Raw genomic sequence first — 23,281 nt, forward strand, 5'->3', positions numbered from 1 at the left:
TTGGTTATAACTTTTCTCAGTGGTGTTGTACCATGATGTTCTCTAACTACAATTCTTTGGATTTCTTTCTTTTTTCACCGTTAGAAATGGAGCTCAGTTTTGCACAGTTCATGGGCGTATCCTATATGTTCTCTTGCTACTAGCCAGCCCTAAAAGAATGCTTTTGATTTGAGATGCTTGAAGAAAGCAGTCATAGAGTGAAAGTGGGTGTTCCCCTGTTCTCTGAGATTTTAATAAGCTGAGCTAAGCTTGACAATCATATATTCCTCTTACCTCAATGGGATTGCTCTTTCATGGAAGTGATCAGATGCTCTTAAGAGGGAGGATCCCTTGGAGAGGGAACTGACAGTCTGATCAGTACAGCATACACTGTGTCTACATGCAACTGTGACCTGATTCAAAGCCCTTTATGTAACTTATGGCACTGGTGACATTTTGAGAAGTCATGTTTCTTTGTTTGCTTCTCATTTTTGTACAAACTAGTCCTGGTTTCAGCTGGGATAGAGTTAATTTTTTTCCCAGTAACTGGTACTGCTTTTTTAACTCAGTGTAAGGGTAATGTAGATAACACACTCATATTCAGTTGTTTCTAAATAGTGCTTGCTCTTAGTCAAGGCCTTTCAGTGTCTCATATTCTACTGTTAAGCAGGTGCACAAGAAGGTGGGAGGGACCATAGCCATGACATCTGTCTTGAATTGGCCAAAGGGATGTTTTGTACCAGAGAACATCATCCCCAGTACATAAACTGGGGGGAGTTGGCTCAGGGGGACTAACAGCTGCTCAGGAATTGGTCAGAAACAGGTGAGCAATTGTACTGTACATCCCTTATCTTTCTTGGGTTTTATTTCTCTCTCTCTAATTTTTATCTGCCTTTCCATTAGTATTATTACTATTGTATTATTATAATATTGTATTTTATTTCAATTATTAAGATGTTTTTATCTCAACCCACAGGTATTAGCTTTTTTCTGATTCTCTTTCCCATCCCACCACGTGTGGGGGGTGGTGAGAAAACAGCTGTGTGGTACTCAGTTGCTGGCAACATAATGGCTAACACTCCAGTTATTCCATTTTAAAATATTTTCCCTTTTTTTTTTTTTGGTAGGTATGGGGCTATTTGTGAGGGAAAATGAATCATTAGTGTCTCTGTGTGAAGAAAAAAGCCTCTTAAACAGAGGACTCCAGAAAAATATAGTGGGAGGAGAAATTACACTGAAGATTTTGTCACCTTCAGAAACAATTGATGTAGTTTCAGATCTGTATTTCACTATTTGGTTGTATCACTGAATACCTGGTATTGAAATGAAAGCATGACTCATCAGCTGTGGTTGGATTTCCGTCATTTTATCTGATTAACAAACACAGAAAGGTATTGTCTATCAAGTGGTTTAATATCTCTGTGGTATAAATGTCAAAAAATGGTAGAAATTTTCACTTCTGGGCTGATGTACGTGAGTATTTAACTCTGACAAAAATGGTAAGGGAACAAGCCCTGTCTAAATTAGAGGGACGAGCAGAACACAAGAGTAACACTTAAAGCATTACTAAGTTGCTTTGGTCTGAAATACATGCAGCCAAATTCACACTATGTAGTGGCAGGGGTGTATAAAAAGGAAAGGAGGGGGGGTGTGTCAGCCACCCTTTTAGAGACATTTTAGAGCCTACCAAGAATGTCAAATTGAAGTGTCAACACCAAAACAAAAGTGCTTTGCTGCAATATAGCAGACCTCAGTTCAACATGGTGTCACTGCAAATCTGCCTTAAAAGATTAACTATATCTGCTCACTATAGTGTACTTCCACTAAAGTATAAATTTTAAAGTAAAAATAATAGCCACCCTGCCCCCCAAAATTGTTTTTAAACATTGCTTTAAAGAAAGAAACTTTAGAAATAAATTCTATATTTATTTATTAGGTCTGGTACAACTGAGAGCAATAGGAGAGATGAAGGAAGAATTCCCTCAACACTTAGGTAGACTTCACATAAAGGGAGAGGTCTGACATTCCCCCTCAGGAAGCCAATGGAGTCCCCAGTGCAAGGAGCTTCCCTGGGAGCTGAGGCAGATAAACAAGGTCTCTAGACTATGAAGGATTCTGACTGCAGGAAACATCTCCTGAACCTCAGTGAAGGGTAGTTTCTTTTCTCTGTGAGGTCTGAACAGCTTCTTACCTTTCACCAGGGACCACAGTGCCTTTTAACACAAACTAAACCTGACAACCTGAAAGTAGCAAAAAGCTCTGCTCTCTGAATCTTTTGACCTGGCCCTTTATACTGCAATATCCCAAGGCAAAATTCCTTATTTCTTTGCCACTAGAAAATGTTTGCATTTCAGAGAGACCTTTGAGCTCCTTCAACCTGTACAGAAGCTGTGGATTTGGGAAATGACTGAACAAGACTATCCCCACATCATCATTCTGTTTTGATTTTTTTGTTTCATGTATATGTGATGCCACTGACTTGTGATCTGAAAAAATAGAAATAACACCTTCTCTTTTTGGCAGACAGGTGGACTTCTGGGATGAGCATGAGCACCTGCAGTGCAAACATGCAGGGAGAGGTTGATGTGCTAATGCTCAGAGCCCACGGATGAGTGAAGCAGACATTTTCATGATGAGCTCAAGAAAATGGGTGATCATATGGTTAAAAGACTTACACTAAAATCAGAGGCTGAGCTGAAGAAAGATATAAAATGAGAGGGTGGAAAACTTGTTCCTGCCAAAGGAGCCTTGCAGTCATTTGGTAAGTGCATCACCTCTTAGAGTGTGGTGGAAGAAGCAACCCAAACCCAATGTGGCCACAGGACTTACAAAGGCCTATTGTGGCCCTAGTCACTTCCCTGAAGTCAAGGGTTCTCTAACAGAGATTTAAGAGCACACAATTACAAGCAGGCCAGGCTGTGCAAATTTTCATTGCCTGCAGCTGGGAAAATATAAAGTCATGTTTCCAATTTACAATTTGCTCCTGGCATTGCTGATGATACTTAAGTAATGGTTCTTAGAATAATTTACTCATCATGCTCAGATTTGGCTCAAGACTTTTCTTGTGTTTGTATATATTTAGAGTTGCCCATGTCTCGAGTTTGTTAATTACAGCTTTTGAATCTGTTCACCTTAGAATTGCAGACATCTTTTTATTTAAAATATCAGTAGCAACATAATAAATGAAGAGAGGAAAATAAACATAACTGCCTTTAAGCTGATCCACATAATGTTATATTGGATATCCCATCAAAATTTAAAATGCTTAGAAAAGAGTGATTCTATTCTGGCAGTGAAAGCCAAATGCTTTCAGCTTCTTATTGGAAAGAATAATCAAATTGCATCATGTTGCTGCCTTAATCCCATTAGGGCTTAAAGAATATTAGTTTATTCACAGCCTTCTTTCATCTAACACTAGACAAAGCCTTGTATTAAATCATTATTCAGAGCTGCTTTTTTATTTTAGATCCCATTTCCATGTTTCTCACTTGCACTGAAAATGGCCTGCTTTAAGAACTGACAGATTAATATTAGTATTTCTAGAAAATTAAAAAGAGCATTTTTTTTTACTTGTCATGTAATTAATTATATATTAATAATCTCAATTGTTTTCACTTTTAAGAGAAATATGCTTTTAGCTTATCTGCAAACTAAGATAAGCAAAACTTATATATCCTAAGGTTTTGGAATATTATTCTTGGGGTTATATTCAGTCATATGCACTTCAGTCATGTTACAAGTCATTGTACCATTGCCCATTTTGTGGTTTACTCTTCTCCAAGAAGCCTCATATTTTAGCTTTTACATATTGTTATCAACACAGAATTTTTCTCAGTCCCCAGAAAGCTTTTTTTTAAGCTACTTGTTTCCAGTTGCAGATCTTTTCCTACAATATCCTTCCATGCTGTACAGAGCAGTACAGTATGGATTCATTCACCAGATGCCAGATGCATGAAGTACTCTTCAGCTGGCTCCTTTCCTCAAAATTATTGATTTCTATGCCAAACTAATTTCTAATTTTTGGACTTCATAGCTGCTAATTGTCCTGTTACCTCAAAGCAGTTGTTCCTGGAAACAGTCCAGGCATCAATGACTACTGTCACAAAACTTTCAAAAAATTCTCAGTCCCTTTCTCATGTATTTTTCCTGGAATTTCTAAGGCTGAGCAACCAAACCTTAGTAGCAGTAGGTAATTTTGGAAGCCAGAACTTGCTGCAGAGCTAGAGTGTGACTTTCATAATATTTGAAACCTACATTTCAACAGTTTCTTCTATATCCTAAGTAACGTTCTTTTATTATTTTTTCTCAGAAATTATTTAAACATGTATGATGCTGTAGGTAAAGTTCATGGAAATTACTTTCCTGGCTACTCTATCAGGCCCTTTAACATTTTATCTCAGAGGATACAAAGTACAAAACTATAGCACAGTTTCAACTTTTCTCCATAGCCAAGGTATCTCACAGGTGACATCTTGAGGGCTGTCCTTCACATTATAAGTCTTAGAATTGAAAAACATGAAGATTGGACTGCTTAGTGGAAAATGCTACACACTACTGAGTCTAGAGGACAAACTATAGTGCAGGAAAATATATCAGTATTGTTTTGTTGCATTTGTATGTATCTATTACTCTGATGCCTTCAATTACATGATCATGGGTGATCTTATTCCATAGCACTCCATTTATTCTGATCTCTCAATTACATAAGAAGGAAGATTTAGGGTTTCTCAAACAACTGTGAATGTTAGAATTTTTACTATCTTCTTCGCAGTAAGCTACAATTTATTGTATTTTTGTATGTAATAGTGGTAGATATGACAGAAGTATCTTTGGTAGTTTACAAAACTGCATTCAAGTAGGATATTAATACTACTTATCAGTTTTATAGGATTCATCTCCTTTATTCTTATTTAGGCCTTTAAAAAGCCTCTTTTTTCTAACTACTTTGTATTCTACAGCAGATGTTTTGCTGATCCTTTTCTCAGAAAAAGAAGAGAACACAGAAGCAGCTACTCCCCTGGAGCACACTCTGATCCCTTTAAGGGCTTATTTTAAGCCTCCCGTCTGAAGGATTTTGTGGGAAAGCACCTGAGGAGTGAATACTTCTGATTTGCAGGGAGCTGCTTTCTCTTGAGAAGTGTTGATTAGAGCAAGATGCTGGGGAGCTGGCCATCCCTCCCATTGTTCCAGTCAGAGGAACAACAGAGAAGGATGAAATATAGGCCAAAATATAATATTTGACAGTGTTCATTTAGTGAAAAGCCCATACAGAAATCCCATAGGTGATGTACATGCACACCTGTGTTGGGTTACTCATTGAATAATCCTTAAAATAAGGATCAAGGCAGAGGTTGCCAAAACTACTATTGTTCATTTTCCTGTCTGCATTTCAATTCATTTTACAGGAGACTCTTCCTGGTGTAAATTTATTTAGAGTTAACATAGATATCTTATTTTTTATCTGATGCAATGTATTAACATAAAGTTGGATAATCTAATCTATAACCAGGCCTTTCTCTTTCTAAATAAAATGATCAAATAAAGTTCCTTTAATTTATTTCCTGACTCTTCTGCTTTAGATTCCAGCTTCCTCAGTGCTAACAGGATGGTTACAGTTGTTCAGTCTTCTCCATGCCAGCCCTGCAGGTCAACTGCATCCAACTGTTTTAGACATAGATGAGAAGAAGAGAATTTACCTGCTCTTTGTATTGTTTCTTATGAAAATACAGAATATTCTTGGGTGGTGGCTAAAAAAGTAATGTCTTCTGTTTTACATGTTACCAGGCCTGACAGATAAGATAAATGACATGCTCATTGAGACATTTCATCTGCTGGAGAAACTCCTGAGAGTATTTTGAAATCCTTCCCCATCTAGGAATGTAGGTCCACATGTTGGGATATTGGGCTTTTTTACAATGCTTCTTTTTTATTTTTCTCAGACGTCAGTGTCTATATAATCAGAATGAAGCTACTGCTTTCATTCACAACTTTAGAAAGATCTCCTGCAAAGATAAAAGGTTAATTATTTAGATTCTTAAATCTATAATAAAGATTAATAAATACAAACAGGCCTTAGCCAAAAAGCTCACCAGGAGTTTTGGTGTGAGTTTTTAGGTCTGAGCCAGTATACACACTGATGTTTTCATGTCTGGATTTGAATGTGTGCAGATCTTGAGAGTGTTTGAATCTCAGGTTTGGACCTTAATTTTCCATCTTTGCACATCTTTCTAAATAGCTTTTTTATCTTGCTGCATCAATTTTTTTTTTTTTTAAATAAATGGCCTTCATGAACCACTTGTGAAACAATAGTACAGATCTTTTCAAAGTTAAGAAAAAACTATAGCTATAATTTAAAAGTGCACTGAAGTGCACTGTCAATTTTTCATTTTTTTACACGCTAAATATTGTTTCTATTTCTTGGGAAGCTAATAGACTGCAACATCTTTGCTATTCTTGTCGCCATTTTTATTATGTTTAAGGGAAAAGAGAAGTAAACCTGAACTGAGTGGACTTGTCAGCACTGTGTTTCTGTGTAGATTCTGTTTGAAAAAGATGAAGAAACTCTGAGAATAAAGAAGTCTGACAAAGTCAGGAAACACTTTACCTCACTATTCCTCCTCTTTTCATTTTTCCCCTCAAATCTTTGGTTTCCTTTGTTTTGGTAAAAATGATTGAATGTGTCAAGTTGAATAGAGGAATGACTATTTATAGTCCCATTTTTATAAAAAAAAAAATTCCACTCTTTGCTGAGTAAAACAGTTAAGAAAACTGAAGTCTTAGAATAATCAGAAGCATTTGTCTGACATGGAAATCTATGTACATGAAATACAGAGGTATTACCATGACTACTGAAGTGGGACAGTGCCTCTTTGAGGAAGAGGCAATTTTGTATTATGGTGAAAGCCTTTGCTTCTTTTACCTTAATCCTCAAGAGAGCTGACACCTTTTTGCATGACTTCATCTTTACACCCTTACAGTGGTCTTAGGACTGTATTTTAGTTCATGCCTTCATTCAGTAGCTCCCCAAGTGTATAAAGCAAAGAGGGATCCATTTCTCTGCTTCTCTCCCTGGAACCGCCTTGATTCTCAGTATTCCCCTGTATATTAAATGTAGTGTCCAATTGTTGCAAAAGAGGAGAGACAATTGGTGTCTTGTTTGGAGATGAGAAGATGATGAAGTTAGTCACACCACCTAGGCAAATCAAAATGTTTCCATAGGTTCCTTCTTTTGGGAGTTGTGGGAATCCACAAGTTTTCCCCAAAGCTGGAGACAGTATGAGCTGCAGGTATTTTTCAAATGTCAGCTCAGTAAGTTCCATAGCCATGACAAACATACAAATGGGTTTCACATTTCTGCAAAATAATTCATACACACACATACAAAATTTTAAGAATACATCATGGCAACAAGTCCTGAAATGCTGAGGTCTATTCAGAACTCTGATATTTTCTCTTGTACAGGACAAAGAAAGCAAGGGGGGTTTTGTTCCTTTGGAGTTTTTTGTTTGTTTTGATTTCATTTTGAAGGCATTTTATGATTAAAAAAAGTCAACAGCAAATACCAGAGGGTGAACTTGAATATATATTGTACCTTTCTTTCAAATAATCCAAATATTATGTCACACTTAGCATAAGAAGCAAGTTTTTAAAAATTGATATTTTAAATAGTTCTGCCAGAACTGATGTTTTACAGTAGTTGAGGAGAGGAACTCCCAATTTAAGGAAAATAAATTTGGATATGAAAGATATTATGAATTCATCTTAATAATAATATCTATTCTCCAAAATAAGTACCTAATTTAATCATATGATATCAATTCAAATATTGATCCTTATGGTTAAACAAAACTTATGGTTAAAAAATCAAAACTGTATTTTACATAAAATATTTTTTCTATATTTTAAATAAAAAGTTGGCTGCCTTTCCATAGGAGATTTGTCTATATACTCAGAATTCACCTCAGGTTTAAAAAAATATAAAGAGACCTATCTATACTTTGTCTTTTTATATGCCACATACCAACTACAGACAGCCTTCAGCATTACAATAAAAAGAGTGAGATATGAGGTGTCTTGCTTTCCCCACTTTGCTCCTAGAAAGCATTATTACTCAGAAATTCTCACAGCTGGAAAGAGTGTAAGGGAATATTTGAGGGCAATTATTTTCAAGTAATTGATAACTCATTTTAATCAAAATATTTCTGAAACTGCATCTGAGCATACTCTGCTATGATGTGGAGTTTTGCAAAACGAAAAAAAAAAGAGCATCCATGCTTTGTAAATACATTTTTAGTGGCTGGAAAATTCTCTCACACAAATAGTTTTGTATTGTGCCAGGTGCTGACACCTCTGAAGTCTCTCTGGCGTAGTTTATGGCTTTGTCTAAACTGGGATGGTTGCACATGATGATTTATACAATGACGACTGCTCTTCGCATTTACAGGACTCTGTACAGTCGTTAGGTTTAGCACTGCTATATAAAGCATTAAGCTTATTACGCCCAGAAGAATTAAATTATACTGAGGCAATTTGATTACTTGTGTTCAAAGGAGGACACAATTGCAATGAGGTAAAAGCTTGAAGTGAATGTTGTTAACAGTAATATTTTGCAATTAAAGAAAAGTATTTTCTTGAGCATTTTCATTAAATCTGTTTTCCCTTTTATTCAGTTCTTTTGCTGTCCCTGTAAAAATGTCTTTTGGCTTCCACACGTTTCAAAGTATGAAAGCTGATTGAGCTTTTTAACCTTTTTTCAATGTTTATACACACTACACAAAATATTGTATTCACAATTTGTATCAGAAATTCTGAATCTGTTGGATTTCTTTCAAAATGTTAAATGATAGGCATCTTAGTTTAATTTTTTTTTTCAAACATCCAGGTCTGCATATGAATTGTGATACAAAAAATACAATAGCACTTACTAATTTCAGTCTGCCAAAATCAGACCTGACATGAATGGAAGCTGGTTGATATTTCATTAGCTTTACTTTTAGTTGAAGCAAATGTAAAACATAAATGCCTCATTGTGGTCTGATAAATGCTGGAAAAGAGAGAAGACTCCTGAATTAATGAAGTAACACTGAGCAAATCAACTGATTCCTGCAGAAGCAGGTTATTCAAAATCAGCCCCTTGCCCTCAGAAGCAAGTAGTGATGCAGTGACAGCACTGCTGTCTCTTGGGCAGCCTTCACATCACAGCTATTTTCAGCCATATATAATTTGATAATCATTTTCATCTCAGCGCAGTTTAGCATATTTATTCCTCCATAAGTTTTAATTCCGCTTAAGAGGAATGATCCTATCAACATAAAGAGGTCATAAGGATTGCTGCATGATCAGATTAACCTCTCTTCGACTTCATTGTCTCCAAGCTTTAGATCAGTTCTCCTTGGTTTTGGAAACTGTTTGCATGCTGTTTTCAGGTTACTTTTTTCAAATTTATTGACATTATACCATATTTATTTAATAATATAAATTGTTTTATTAATATTTAATATTAATATTAATATTAATAAACAATATCCACAGGCTCATTCTCACCATATAGCCTGATTCCATGAGGATAACTTTACCTAGACAATGTGTTTTAGGACTTTTCTCTCTCTTCACTTTTGTAGATTTTTATTTTGTAGCTGGTTGGTTGTACCATACATAAAAAGAATTCACATTGACATTAATAATGATTTTTCCTTCTTCACAAACTGAGATGAACAAACAGCTGTTAATAACAATTCTGCTTGCAGAATCAGAGCCATTGGACATTCCCTTAAGACCAAAGGATATGGATTTGTGAATCTCAGCTTACTGTCAGAGAAGTTTTTAAATGCTTGCTATGGTGCTTGAAACAATAGATGTGAATTTCCTGTTGTGGTTGCTTACAACGACCCTATAACCTCATTCATTCTCGTTGCCTCTGTTGATCTTGAAACACCTGATTCCTGGAGGCTTTATTCGGAGAGCTGAGAGAGAATGTTGATGTTGTTTCCATCCAGGATAAAAATATGGAATGAAAGAAAACAGGCATGACTTAGGGCTTTGCCTAACCAGGGTTTTGCCTAACCAGGGTTTTTCCAGTATGCTTATGCTTCAGGACCCGCTTAAGAGTTTCTTTAATTAGTGCTGTTGTTATCCATATGCTTGCTTGAGACATAAATGTGTAAGAGCAATGATTCCTTAACAACACTCACCTGGGATCTCTTCTGTTTTGTATTGTTTTGCAGACACTAACAATAGCTCTTCAGAAAAAATTTGGTAACTAAGTATCAATATGTTGCTACTGGGTTTTGATATTGTTATTACCTGTATTGTTGTTAATTGTGTTTGTAACTGAAATATGATATATAAAAGAGTGTACAGTATTCTATGTTAGATTTCAGGCAGGATATTCAATTTAATTCTGACCTTTTAAGGCCTAGGTTCTTAGCATAATTCAAATCTGTTTATTACTATGCAGAATATAAACTGATGTCTATTTATTTAATCAGAAGAGCTTCAAGTGGAATAAATAACACATGGGAAATGTGCCTGAGATTCCATTCATACTTTGAGCCTGATCTGTGTTGTAATCATTGTTAATGGTACTGCATAAACCCATGGCAAAAAGCAAATTTATAACGATTCTGAGTAGAGCTGGATCCAAGAAGTTTAGTTATGTATGAGAGTCACTTACTTCAGAAAATCCACTGAGCACTAATCCTGACTTTGTTTCAGCTGACATTGAAAAAAAAGAAAAAAAAAAAGATTGCAGTGCTTTTTAAAGTGTTTACTCCTAAGGCTGGAAACCTTAACCCATGCTCAAATTAAGGTATTTTTTTCATTTATAGAATTTCATTCATTTTTAGAATTTCAATTTTATTCATATAGAATTAACTTGGAGATGTGGAAGTGTTCATTTTTTCGACCAAGTCTGAATTATTGCTGGTTTTGTTCAAGCCAAATAAATAATTTTTCTTATTCTCTCCTACTTTTCTCCTTCACCTCTTGAAAAAAAAAGAGTCTATATTTAAGAACAGGTCTCAACTTACACACTAAACCTGCAATTTTCCATTGTGTTTATGAGTCAGAATGATTTATATGTACTAATTTCAACCTCTGTGTTTGTCTACTAACACAGTAAGTGTCACAGTAGGTAAAAGTGCATGAAAATATTTTCAGAAATATTAAAAAAAGTACTTGTTTCAATTACATCTCATATCACTTCCCAAGTATTTTGGACAGGGTTTATACATCCTGAGTATTTTCTTATATATTCTGAAGAATATAATTTAATTTCAGTATGAAAGAAATTAAAGAGAATATTTCTAGTTCTGGATTTTTTGTTTGTTTTTCTCTTGTTTTTTCCCCATGCCTTCAAAATAATCAAAGTTGTGTGAGATTTCATGAATGTGTCTTTGTGTAAGATACAGCTGCAGAAGAAACAAAACAGATTCTGATGAAGGATGAGGGAGGTACTTTCAATGACTAATGTGTTTGGCTTTGTATTGTTGCCTGTCTGCTCAACAGCAAGGCATTAGATAAAAGAAAGCAATAAAGGAAGACTTTAAAAAGTGAGATACAAAGGTACAATAATGATACTGGTACAAATTCCCTCAACCTCTTCAAAGCTATAGAGAAAAGTGTTTGAATATTGGGTAGATTGGGATAAGGGTGCTTGGCAGGAATAAAACATAGATAAGTCAGTAATCCCTGATCATGGGAAACCACAAATATCAAAAATCCTGAAAATAACTGGAAGCTTGAATAGAAAGAAGAAGCTATCAAAAATGTACCATTGATAGCAGCTCAAAACAACATGGTGATTTTTTGCTTGCTTTCTTTTCAGTGGAGGGATTTGCTTCCAAAGATTTATTTATTTATTACTTTTCCTACAGGCTTTTTACCTTGCAAAAAGTAATATAAATTACTTTGTTTCTAAAACCCTGTGTCAGCACAAACACGCTGGGACAAGTTCCCCCCAAGGAAAGTCCTGTAGGGTCCAAATCCCAGCAGAAATTCCTGAGTGAGCCATGCTGAATGTTTGCTACCTGACTGCTGGTCGGAGTGACTAGATGCAGAATACTGACTTGAAAGGTAGAAAAGCCTGAGGATCTGTACATCTGGCAGTACAGGTGGCTGCTCATCAAACCAAGGAGCACCATCAGAAATTTATTTTGAATCCTATCTCTCCTTACAAAAGTATGATGAAATTGGAAAAGTAACCTTCTCTGATTATCTTCTATTGAATTTATATTCATTAATATCTCTTCCTGGACTGCATTTAGACTAACAATCTTGAGCAGTTTGTAACTGATCCTGCAGGTCAGCTACCTCATGCACAGCACACACCAACTTTCCTCCCTACTGATGTTTTGTCTTCTAGTGTAAACTGGAGCATGGGAAATAAAGATAGAGGAAGAGAGAAAATTGTATTAATTTCAGCTCACCTTATTCCACCACGGAATGCAGCCACCACCTGCAGCCAGGCTCAGGGTCTACCAGCATCTGAAGTTTGGATGTAATTCCAACAGAAACAGCATGACACCCAGAGTTGAGTAGGACAGCCACTTCCTTTGAACTGGAGTGATTTCTGGGAATGACATAGGTTGGGTATTAGATAACCAACACGAAATCCAAAGTTTCCTAAGAAGTAATACTATTTTTCTTCCAATATCACCACTGCAATAGTTTCAATTACAAAGAACACAAGGCACAGTGTCACCAGATCTCTGTCCTGATTATTTTCCTGAGCATCAAGCTTGAAAAAGATTGAGTTGTTTCCATCTGTGTGCCTCAGTACATCTGTTAAGCTAAATAGATTGAAGGGATTGGAAAATACTATCAGACAAAACACTGATTTCTGTGCTTTTTATAGATGGAAATGACCTAGCTACTCAAAGTAATGTTTTATTTCATAAAGAAAACACAGGTGACTTAAAATTCTGAATACTATCTAAAGCTTATTCTGTTATTATCCAAATTAAATTATCAAATTTTATTTCAGAAAACACATATTATGTCTGCTGTTTGGATACATGCAAATATATTACCAGTGTGAAAGAACCTCAAATAAATTAATATATCAAATATTACCAATACTGGATGTTCTCACACCATGTGAACACCAAAAATCTCTTTGAAAAGGCTAGTCTTAATAATGTTAACTTAACAACAGAAAGGATATAATACTATTACTTTTCCCTTCCCTCCCCCATGACACGCTGTGGCTTAAATCAGAAGCATTTATTAATTTATGTAAAATTCTGCTCTGGGTTTGCATAGAACTTGGTGTAAGAAATGGTTATTTTATCTGACTGTATGTTAGGCATATATAAATCATTGTAGAACAGCTTGATGCATATATATATATATATATATATAAAAAGATGCAGCTGTAATAAGCTTGCAGAAGATCACAGGAAGTGGTTCTAGCCACCACAAGCCTAAACAATCTAGAGCATCATCTTCACATTAAAAGTCATTCATCATTCTGTGTGAATTATGTTAGAGCAGCAACTGTTTATCTGCTTGTGGATAGAATGTACGTAGGTGTTAAAGGAACAAACTCACCGAAGTCAGAGCATCAATAACCACAACAAGAGTAAAATGACACAAACATATCTGAAATTCTTGTTTTTTTCATTTTATGAAAGCAGTTCAAGTCACCTGCAGCCATGATTTCAAGGTAACCATATTTCATATCATCATATAATAACCATATCATAATCATCATATAATCATCATATCATAACCATATTATCAGGAACTATATTATTTTAGGCTTAAAATCCTTAACTGGCAGTTTTCTTTATTCTGCTCTGCCTACAATAGAAAATTTGTGATGAAGGGCAAAAAACCCACTGAGCTGTGTTTCTTCCATCTGCATAGTTACAAAGGGAAGGAAAACAAGAGGAAAACACACATAGGTGTCTACCAGGTTCTGTCCTGATCAAGATAATTGCCTCATTGTGTCTATTATAAATGTTGTCATGACTTTGGTTCAAATTTTGGCCTGAAACAATGGAGACCAGAAAAGATATATTTTCTACTTATGGAGAATGTTATGGGAATAACATAAATATTTTGTATGAGGGTAACAATATGTCTTTAACAAATATTATCTAGCCATAACATTCTGACACATGGATTGCTGAAACAATTGTCACTGGGGAGAGCTTCTGACAGGAAGACTAATATCCCAAAGTAAAATTGGTTTCAGGTCTCCTTTTAGAAAGACTTTATTTTTTCAGTTTACTGCAGAAGGATTGTGTGATGGGGGAGGTGGAGGTTTCCCTGCGTGTGCCTTTCCCTGAGGGCTTCACTGAGGAAGAATTATTGCAAATTCACAATATGCTCTTCAGAGCCAAAAGACACAAGAAAATTCTATGGGGGCAAGCTGAAGGTTATTCCCATATCATGCCCTCTCTTTGTCCATTTTTTGGACTGGCTAATTCTAGAACATGAGTGTGAAAAGCAACATACCTAGGAAATTAAATAGAGTTTAGATGTCAGCAATGACCCAGATACTGCTGCTCAGATATATGTACTCTGTTAAATTTGTAGAATTCCTAGTATTGCTCTCTGCCACTGTAACTACTGGCATTAAAGCTCTGAGAAATTTCTTTTTAATGTAACAACATATTGATCACTAGCTCTTACAGTGACTTTTCTAAATGAGCTATTACAAGATGACAGCTTCCACACTTCTATGAGCTACTAGTGGAACTCAATCATTTTCTCTTTTGTCTCTTTTTTCAGATTTTTTTTAATGTCTTCTTTTTGGTTTCAAGCTGCTCCATATCCTTTGTTAGTTTTCAATACCCACCTCTTTTAACTATTGGCTTATTGTTATTTCTGGATTTCCTTATTTGCTGTGCTTGTTCTCTTTGCTTTTTATCAGTTTTATCTTCCTGTTCTATTCTGATTGTATTTCTAGAAAAGTACTATAGGAACCTACTTTTAGAATGTAGGACTTAAACATTTCTGTGACTCTGATAAATTGTCCCAAGACTTTTTGTTATTAAACATCTCAAAATTGTATAGAGATGCTTAATTGCTTCTATCAGATAAGGAATGAATAACTGCACCATGAATAACACAGTGTTATCTTATTATTTAGCAGGCAAAACACCATGCCAGATATTCTCTTCTGATAGAATTAGGAAATTGAATGCAACATAGACTCAATTCACTTCATATTATTGCAACTATTTATATTTTAGTAGATGTAGTAGGAATTTTTACCAGGAAACAAGCAAACAAAACAGAAAATACAAAATTTGACAGAGTCGTTGCATTTCATTCAACCAGATGACTTTGATAACCGAAGTAACCTTCAGCTGCAACTCCTGATTCTTTTAGGCTTGAGGTAGAAACAAATACAGGAATTCTTTCATCTTTGGAAACTCAGTTAAAACATATCACACTGGCCTTGAGACATTATGCAGACCACAGGCCACTTTAAGGCAAGCCTGAAGGCCAGCTGAAAGGTTCAGATAGACCAACATGCAGCTGCTTGTCTTTTTTAACATAGATGACATCATCTCACCCAATTCCTGTGCTTATTGTTTGGTTTCTTTTCAAATCCTACTCCCAAATACTGTCCTATGTTCCTTGAAAAGACTATCAACTGCTTTTGAAGGATCATATATCATGCTGCACATTACTAGAGAAACCTCACCCTTAACTTTGTAAGCTGAAAGAGCTCAGATTCAAAATTCAGGGAATTTCTATAAAAGGAATCCTGGATGAAAAGGTAATGTTTGCTGGAGTTTTGCTGCCTCTAGGACATCCCTTTTGGTAAGTCTTCCTTATGAAAGAAGCTGTGAACTGGCTATGACATACACCCTCAGAAATAAGCAGTATTTTATACCTCTGAAATTAGCAACTTTTAATCTCCGGCAGATAGTTTAGATAATAGATCCATTGACTAGGGAAAGTTAGGGTGAACTTCTAAAGCTTCATGGTATCTTGCTGATGCAATCTGTTGTAGAGCCAGGATAATAAGAATATTTGTGCAAAATACTGAAGAAACAGTTCTGACACTATTGTGCTGAGATGATCAGAATTGCTAAGAAAACTGACATAAAAAACTGGTAATGTGCAGGTTTCAAAGCTGGCTTAATCAAGTGCTTTTAGAGGATTAAAGACATTGACTAAAAACAACCACATCTTTTAAAAGACCTTTTATTGCAAAGAGTGCCCATGATATCTCTTATTGACTCCAGTATTTTATTTGTCCTTTATTTACAATGTTATATGTATATAATCCAAAATACAAATTATAAATGAGGCAGCGTTCCTTAGAAGGAACACAACAGCTTTTTTTTTTCACTGGACAGATAGTTTTCTTATTCAGCATCTTCATTATTCAGTATCTTTATTATTGTAAACAGAAAAATATTTAAAGGATGTTCTGAACTGAAAAGAGCACCCTAGACATTGGTCTGTGGTTCTATAAAAAAAAAATAAAATATAAGAGACAGCTTCTGCATAGCTGAGATTGTTAAAATCTTACTTTTCAGACAACACCCGAGGCTCTACTCTGAAGCTGACGCTAGCTAGCTAGTTGGGAAAATGAACATGCAGGTCACTCTAACTGAGGAGCTAAACATTTATCTTGCATACAGGGTACATTGATTAGAAGGCTTTGAGAAGACTCATTACAAGCAAGTGTTAAATACTAAAAGTTAGTCTGTGAGCCAGACAGAATTCAGAGAACCAGAGATAATGAGACTATAAAGATGATATGTAGCTAGCAACAGTTGTGGCTTGCTTAGGGATACATGTAAACACAGTCTGGTTAGGACACTTAACAGGATAAATGTGGAAAAAAAATAGAAAGGATAAAGCAAACAATATATAAAATGGTTTGTGGGCAGTTTTCAGTACATGCATGTTCTCTATGAATGCTAAGAAGAAAAAACAAGCCATGACTGCCATTTTCAGAATAAAAGCATTCAAGTTTTTCCCACTGAAAAGATACCTGCTCCCGTTACCCTTTCTCCAGTGTTCTAGTTTATCCTATGTAATGTGGTAGCTCTCAGGATCCATCCTGGCTTTAATTCTTCAAAGGCAGCTGTTCCCCTGCTTTCCTGCCCTAACAGATATATTGTCTCCTCTCCTCTCTTCACTTCCTCAGGTGGCTCAGTCGGAGATGAAATATATATATATATAGCTGGAATGACAGAAAATTGTAGTCACTCTGGATGGGAATAAAAGTCTATAAAAATACAAGTTCTCAATGAGAAAAAGTGTCTAGGATTAAGTCCTGAGCATGTTGCCTGGAGAGGTGCTCCTTGTGACAGAAGGAAGTAAATGATGGGTAGGGCAATTAGTTGTTAGGGACGACACAGATTCAGCTCACTATGCTTTAGAGAACTATGGACACAAGGAATGACTGCATTTTGTATCATGTCAATGAAAATAAAACTAACACAGACCACAATTTTGTTCTCAAGCAGGCTATTCCCTGAGCAGGTATTAAAATCACTGTGTTTGGACTTGTTTGTTTGCTCTTCTCTATTATTAATTATATATTATGTTTGTGGAAATCTCTCTGTGTAATTATACAGATCTCATATTAGTTTTACACTTGGTCTTTGGCATTTAGATATCTGTGTATCTATTTACTATTTTTGTTATATTCCTCTCTTTGTATACTCTCTTGATTCAATAGGAAGTCCCAGTAGAATAAGAAATAATGCAATTGCCATTGATACAATACCTGTAGCTCATCTTAGTCATGGTAAGGTTTCATAAAGTTAAATTAAAAGGCATGACACCTAAATTTATTTATTAAAATTAGCTCAAGTTTCTTTTCACAGAAATTAAACTCTGGCATGGAAACAGCATTGTCATGTCTAATTTAGACTTCTTTTTAGCAACTAGTCTTGCTTTATATATACCCTTTCCTCTTGATGAGAGCAGAAAGAATTTGCTGCCTACTGAGTCAGCCATCATAATTGTGAGCTTGTTTCAGGACTTCTCAAACCACAGGTTTTGTTAAAATTTTAAGCCAATTTAGCAACAAAGCCCTGTTAATAAATAGAGTGCAGTAGTGTTTTTAAAGCAGAAGCAAAATGATCAGCTCTCTATGTATTTGCTGTGTGTGTAAGAGGACAGAAAGTCTCAGTGCAACAAGATTGTATTTGTGGTGCAGCTGGATCATATGCTGCCCACATTTGCTGATTGTCATGGTGATTTATTGTTGTGACCAAAACTTTCCTGCTTCTGCATCTTAGTGATTGCAGGCTATTTGGAACATTTATGGCCAAAAGCATCGCAAATGTTTTCCGAGGTTAAATGTGTATTAGTAAATTTAACAAGTGTCGTGGAACTTCCAGACTGTTAAAAGAACCACTGGTAGATGTAAATTGTTAAAGTCATCCTTTAGACAGCTTCAGCATGTTCCCATGTGATTCCCAGGGGCAGTTCAGGGGCTAGCACAGGCCAGTGGCTGTTTGCAGTTTGCATGCAATCACCTTAATTTGGAAACAAAGGAAATATAATGGTCAGGGTCTGATTCATTTTGTGCCAGGGAGCCTCAGGGGCAGGGAAGGATCCTGGGAACATAACGTATTGATCCTGGAGGCTTGACTGCGGGAAACATCATACAATATATGCAAAACCAGTATTTTTCTCTTGCTAGAGTTGTAGCTGCAGACTTATCTTTGTATATTCATGTAACAAACATAAATTTATTCATCAACAAGGAAGGAGGGGAGAAGGAAGGAATGGCTCTCTGTCATACTGCTGCTAACTGCTGGTGTCCTGGTTAAGAGGTTCTCTTGGGTCATCCTTACTTGCCTTGGGAAGAGATGACTTGTTATCACTGATTGCTTTATGTCTTCCAGTACTTGATTGGGAGTGGATTATGTTGGATTAAAATGAATGGCTCTCTACTTTTCAGGACAAAACCAAAGGTCTTTGGACATAATAATGGAAGTCTATTTTAGCTATAATATAAAATATACTTTCAGTGCTTGTAGGAAAAAGAGGATTGGTGAATGTTTCAGGCAGGCAACTTTCATTTAAACTTCTTGATATATCTGTATAGATATATACAGAATGTTTTCATTTCAGATTAAAAAAGGGCTCTCTTGAATAAAGAGGCAGCTTCTGTATAAATTTTCTCTCTTCTACTTGTTTCTGCATATGAGAAAAAACCTGAGAATACTAAGCAATGTACTGACTTTTATACTTTATAATAATATTGTTCCTTTATCCCTGTACTTAGAGGTGCAATATGCTTTTTGGTTTATATATCATAGGATCTGAGCAAAATCGTGATTCTGCCTTACAGATTCTTACTATTTTCCCAAACTTTTTCCAAGTCAAAAAAATCTTAAACACAGTCTTTAAATGTGTTTTTCATCTACTCAAGAATTTCTGGGGGCTCTGCTGGAACAGTTAAGACTATAGATTACATTGGATTAGTGAAAGTCAATGAATTTAAAAATAATTGAAACACCATTATTACCAAGACTTATCAGCAGGACCAACTATGTGAGGATTGTATTCTACCTGTCCAAATACTAATTTTACTTCATATTTTTCATCCTTGATATGGCTTTTCAACTTCTGGAAATGCTCCCCAAGTTAAATATTCAATAGAAACTGTGTGTGATTTTAAACACTAATACATCAGAAGCACCTGCAAGGGCAGAGGGAATGGGGAGGCAGGTGTCTGGATGGGAGAAAATAAAAAGAATGTGGTGGTTCTGTCCTATGTTGTACAAAAATATGTATAACAAAAGTATGTACAAAAATATAAATAGCAGGCGGAGGGAGGGGGAAGTTTAATGTCAATCCCATTTTCCCATTAAAACTGTAGACAGGACATTTGGTAACTGCAAATGAGGCTTCTGTAATATTAGTCCCACTACCGACTTTCTTTGTTCTCTATATAGTTACTTCTGTTTAAGTTTTAAAAAGTGGGGTAGAATCTCCCTCAACAATCCTTTTTTCTCAGTTTGTATGATCCTGCCAGTCACCAAAGAATCCATACACAGGCGATTCACTAACTCTCATTCATCTTTCACAGATGATTACTTCCCTGAAATGAGTAGGAAGAGACTCATCTGAGATGCCATAGTTATTTCTTCTTAGCAGAACACAGAAAATAACAGTAAAATCAGCAATAGTTCTGCATATCCATAAAACCTGAGATAAATAAATCAGAGTTTTAAATCTCAATCTTCTTTCCATGTCTCCAGGGAAGGAGAAATCACAGATAACCAGCCTAGATTTCTTCTGTGTTATTTGCACTGCAAACAGCCAGAACAAGTCAGCACACAGAATTAAGCTGACGGAAGTAAAATTTGGCCATGGACAGAAAGAGTAGGATAAAAGCTAGAAATGAGTCAGAGATGACCCTCAGATAACAAGCAGTGTTTATAATTATTATAAATTCCTCTCAAATGACAAGATTTTTGTTGGTCTCATAGTGACCTTGTGAATCTCCAGCTCTCTTAGGAATTTCTCTCTGTTTAGTAGAAGTCCCATCTTCCAAATAGCCCCTACATTATGAGATGAGTGAGGGGCCAGGAGACAGAGCTTAGGAGGCAACTGTTCAGGGCAGGAGATGCAGAAATCAGGCAGAATGTGGAACTGTGTGGAACAAAACTATACAGCTAATTTTGGAGTTAGGGCAACAGGTGTGACTGCTGAGAAATGAGAGCTCTGGAAGGTTCAGAGGATGATAACTGCAAGGCATACTGGATACTGGACCTCACACATGCTGGGGATGAGGAAAGGCACAGTTCACTAGATGCACAAACATATTTTTCTCAAAAATATCATCACTGATTGGCATCACAGTTCATATATAAGTGCAAAAACGCTGGATTTGAGTGTGAGGAGAAAAGTGATTGCCAGTGGTTTGAGAGAATTTATTCCAGGAAGATGTGGAATAATCATAATTAATTCAGACCTGGTAAAACACCCGGGTAGTAGCCTAAAGATAAAATGAGAAGAGATGAGAGTACTATATGCATGAAAGTGATCTCCATAGGAATTAAACCTTTTTAAATCATCCACATGACATTAACCACAGTCATCCTTTGCAAGACCAAACATGCTGTTAAACATGACAAAACATTAGTTCAAAAAAGAAAAATTATATAAAGTCCAACAAAAAAACATATTCTGTGAAGGGGATTTAAGGTTGCTGAATCATGGTTGTATAGTTTTTCTTGTTTTACACTCTATATGAGGCAACATCTCTACTGGACCCAAATTATCAAATAGAAAAAATACTGAGACAGTCCATCATGGGAGGCTTCCTCCTTCTTCATGTAACCCCCCATAGATTTGGAGCTAGTAAATAAGACAGCATAAGTATGGGTGGTCTCTGCTACCCAGGTAACTCAGGAGTTGTGATCTTGAGGCCAGTGGAGAATAAGAAGTCTTTGTTCAATCTCAAAGTGAATAAATAAAAGACTGGAAGAAATTAAATTAAAAATTAGAAGAAGAGGAGCCATGAACAATGACTGCAACCTTTTAGCATGAAGATAATGTAAGTGAAGAGAAGAACAAAAGCAGAGCAGCAATTTATATTGTATGGAGTGATCAGAGCCCACTTGTGTTGACAGAGAAAGAAACCAGTGAAAGAGACTGGGAAGTTTAGGCTGGAAGAAACTCAGTGCTTCCATAGATGGATATGTTTGGAGGGAAGAAAGTGCATGAATTTCCAGTTTCAGCTCTAAAATCAAAAGAAGAAAGGGGCTGGAAAAGAGAAGGAAGACATGCACAGTACTATCCACTTGTTTTTTCTAGGGTGCTGGTATGTTCTTGTGAAGAGAGAAGAGAGTGAAGAGGAAAGGAAGAGGAAAGAAGCTACCAAAATGTTGGCATCCTTTGCAAAAAATGTTAGGTCAGAAATTCGGGAGGACTGTAGACTACAAGGCATTGACTTGATAAGGCATAAAGTCCTCTTACTATATTTATCCAAAACATCGCTTGACAAATCCCTGGCATTTGACAAGCCCACTAGCATCTTTAAGGTTTAGTCAATTTTATCTGCCTATTGTGGCTTCGGTGTACCTTGCCCCTGGCATAGGGTCGCAGGGAACCAAACCCTAGGAATTAAGCTGATAACCAAGAGCGTGTTATGCCGCCTAATGCCCGCCGCCAGCTCCCGCGGAGGGTCCCGGCCCGGCCCGGCCCGGCGGGACCCGCGGGACCGAAAGGACCGCCCCGGGGGAAGCTTCTGGGCCGCGGGGCGGGCGCCGCGCTCAGCCCTAAGTTTTTATTGCCGTGCGATAACTCCGGGACCACCGCTATCTCCTCCGCCGGGAGAGCGGAGCAGAAACGCCCGTGTAACCCGTAAGCAGAGAAGGAAGGGGCGAGCCTGCCGCCGCGGGTGCGATGCTGACAGCCCGGCCAGCCCCCGCGGATGGGCAGCGGGAGCAGCACCACGGACACTGCCTCGGCCTCCCGGCCGCGCCGCGGGGCCGGGGCCGAGCCTGCAGCTGCAGGACCGTCCCCACGGGGCGCGGGTGCGTCGGAAAGCGAGAAAAGGGGGCTCTTTCCGACTCTCGTCTCAGCCGCGACCCCAAACAACCTGTGTTTACACAGGGCGACTCCCGGGCTCCCAAGTTTAGCGTTCAGACAAAATTTATTGCGGTTATTCCAGGGAGGGAAGAGCTCTGATGCTTGCGGCAGCGGCGGCGAAAGGGACCGGAGGGAGAGAACGGGCGGGGGAAGCGAGCGGCACCGGGGCTCTCATCGGATGGTTTTACTAGCCGACAGTTTGGCAGTAACTTTCCCATGCGGCTCCTTTCATTTGAAACAAGCATTTAGCCGAAAACGTCAGCGTAATATCTCAGGGATTCATCACCTAATGAGACATGAGCCGCGTCCTCGGTCACAGAGACCCGCCGGTCCTCCCGGTGCTTGGCGAGCAACAGCCTTGCCCCCAGTGATGCCTTTTCTGTCCCCAGGTGTCCTGCTGTCCTTGTCCTCGGTGGAGCGCGGTGCCTTTCCGCATCTCTCCCAGTAGCCCCCTATTTTGGGCGGTCGCGTGTTATTTTGGGTTTCTCTGCTGGGGCGACCTGCGGCTGTGACGATGTCAGCCCGGCGGAGAGGGGAAGGGGGGGGCGAACGGGTGAGTGGGAGTGACAGACACGGACCTCACCGTGCCACTGAGGTGGTGTCATATGCCTGTCAGCCTGAAGGCTGTGATTTATTCCCATCCACCCACCACCCCCCCGATTGTTTTCTGATATTGGGGCTACAAGAGTGCTCGGAGCTGACCTTCCTTCTCACCGGCTGCGGGAGCCCCGCTCGCACGGCTCGCCGGCCACCAGAGGCTCGGGGTCTT

At 37.5% G+C, this 23,281-nt stretch overlaps 1 protein-coding gene across 1 annotated transcript in view; it reads right to left on the reverse strand.

Annotated features, from left to right (window-relative positions):
* Positions 1–12,544, reverse strand: part of AGR3 (anterior gradient 3, protein disulphide isomerase family member) — a 144,691-nt gene extending 132,147 nt beyond the window's left edge. The window contains exon 1 of the mRNA XM_033511872.1: positions 12,405–12,544. The gene's annotated coding sequence lies outside the window, so the exon portion shown is untranslated. The remainder of the gene's footprint in view (positions 1–12,404) is intronic.
* Positions 12,545–23,281: the final 10,737 nt, after the last annotated feature.

The sequence above is a fragment of the Parus major genome, chromosome 2, assembly GCF_001522545.3.
Source record: "Parus major isolate Abel chromosome 2, Parus_major1.1, whole genome shotgun sequence".
Classification (NCBI taxonomy): domain Eukaryota; kingdom Metazoa; phylum Chordata; class Aves; order Passeriformes; family Paridae; genus Parus; species Parus major.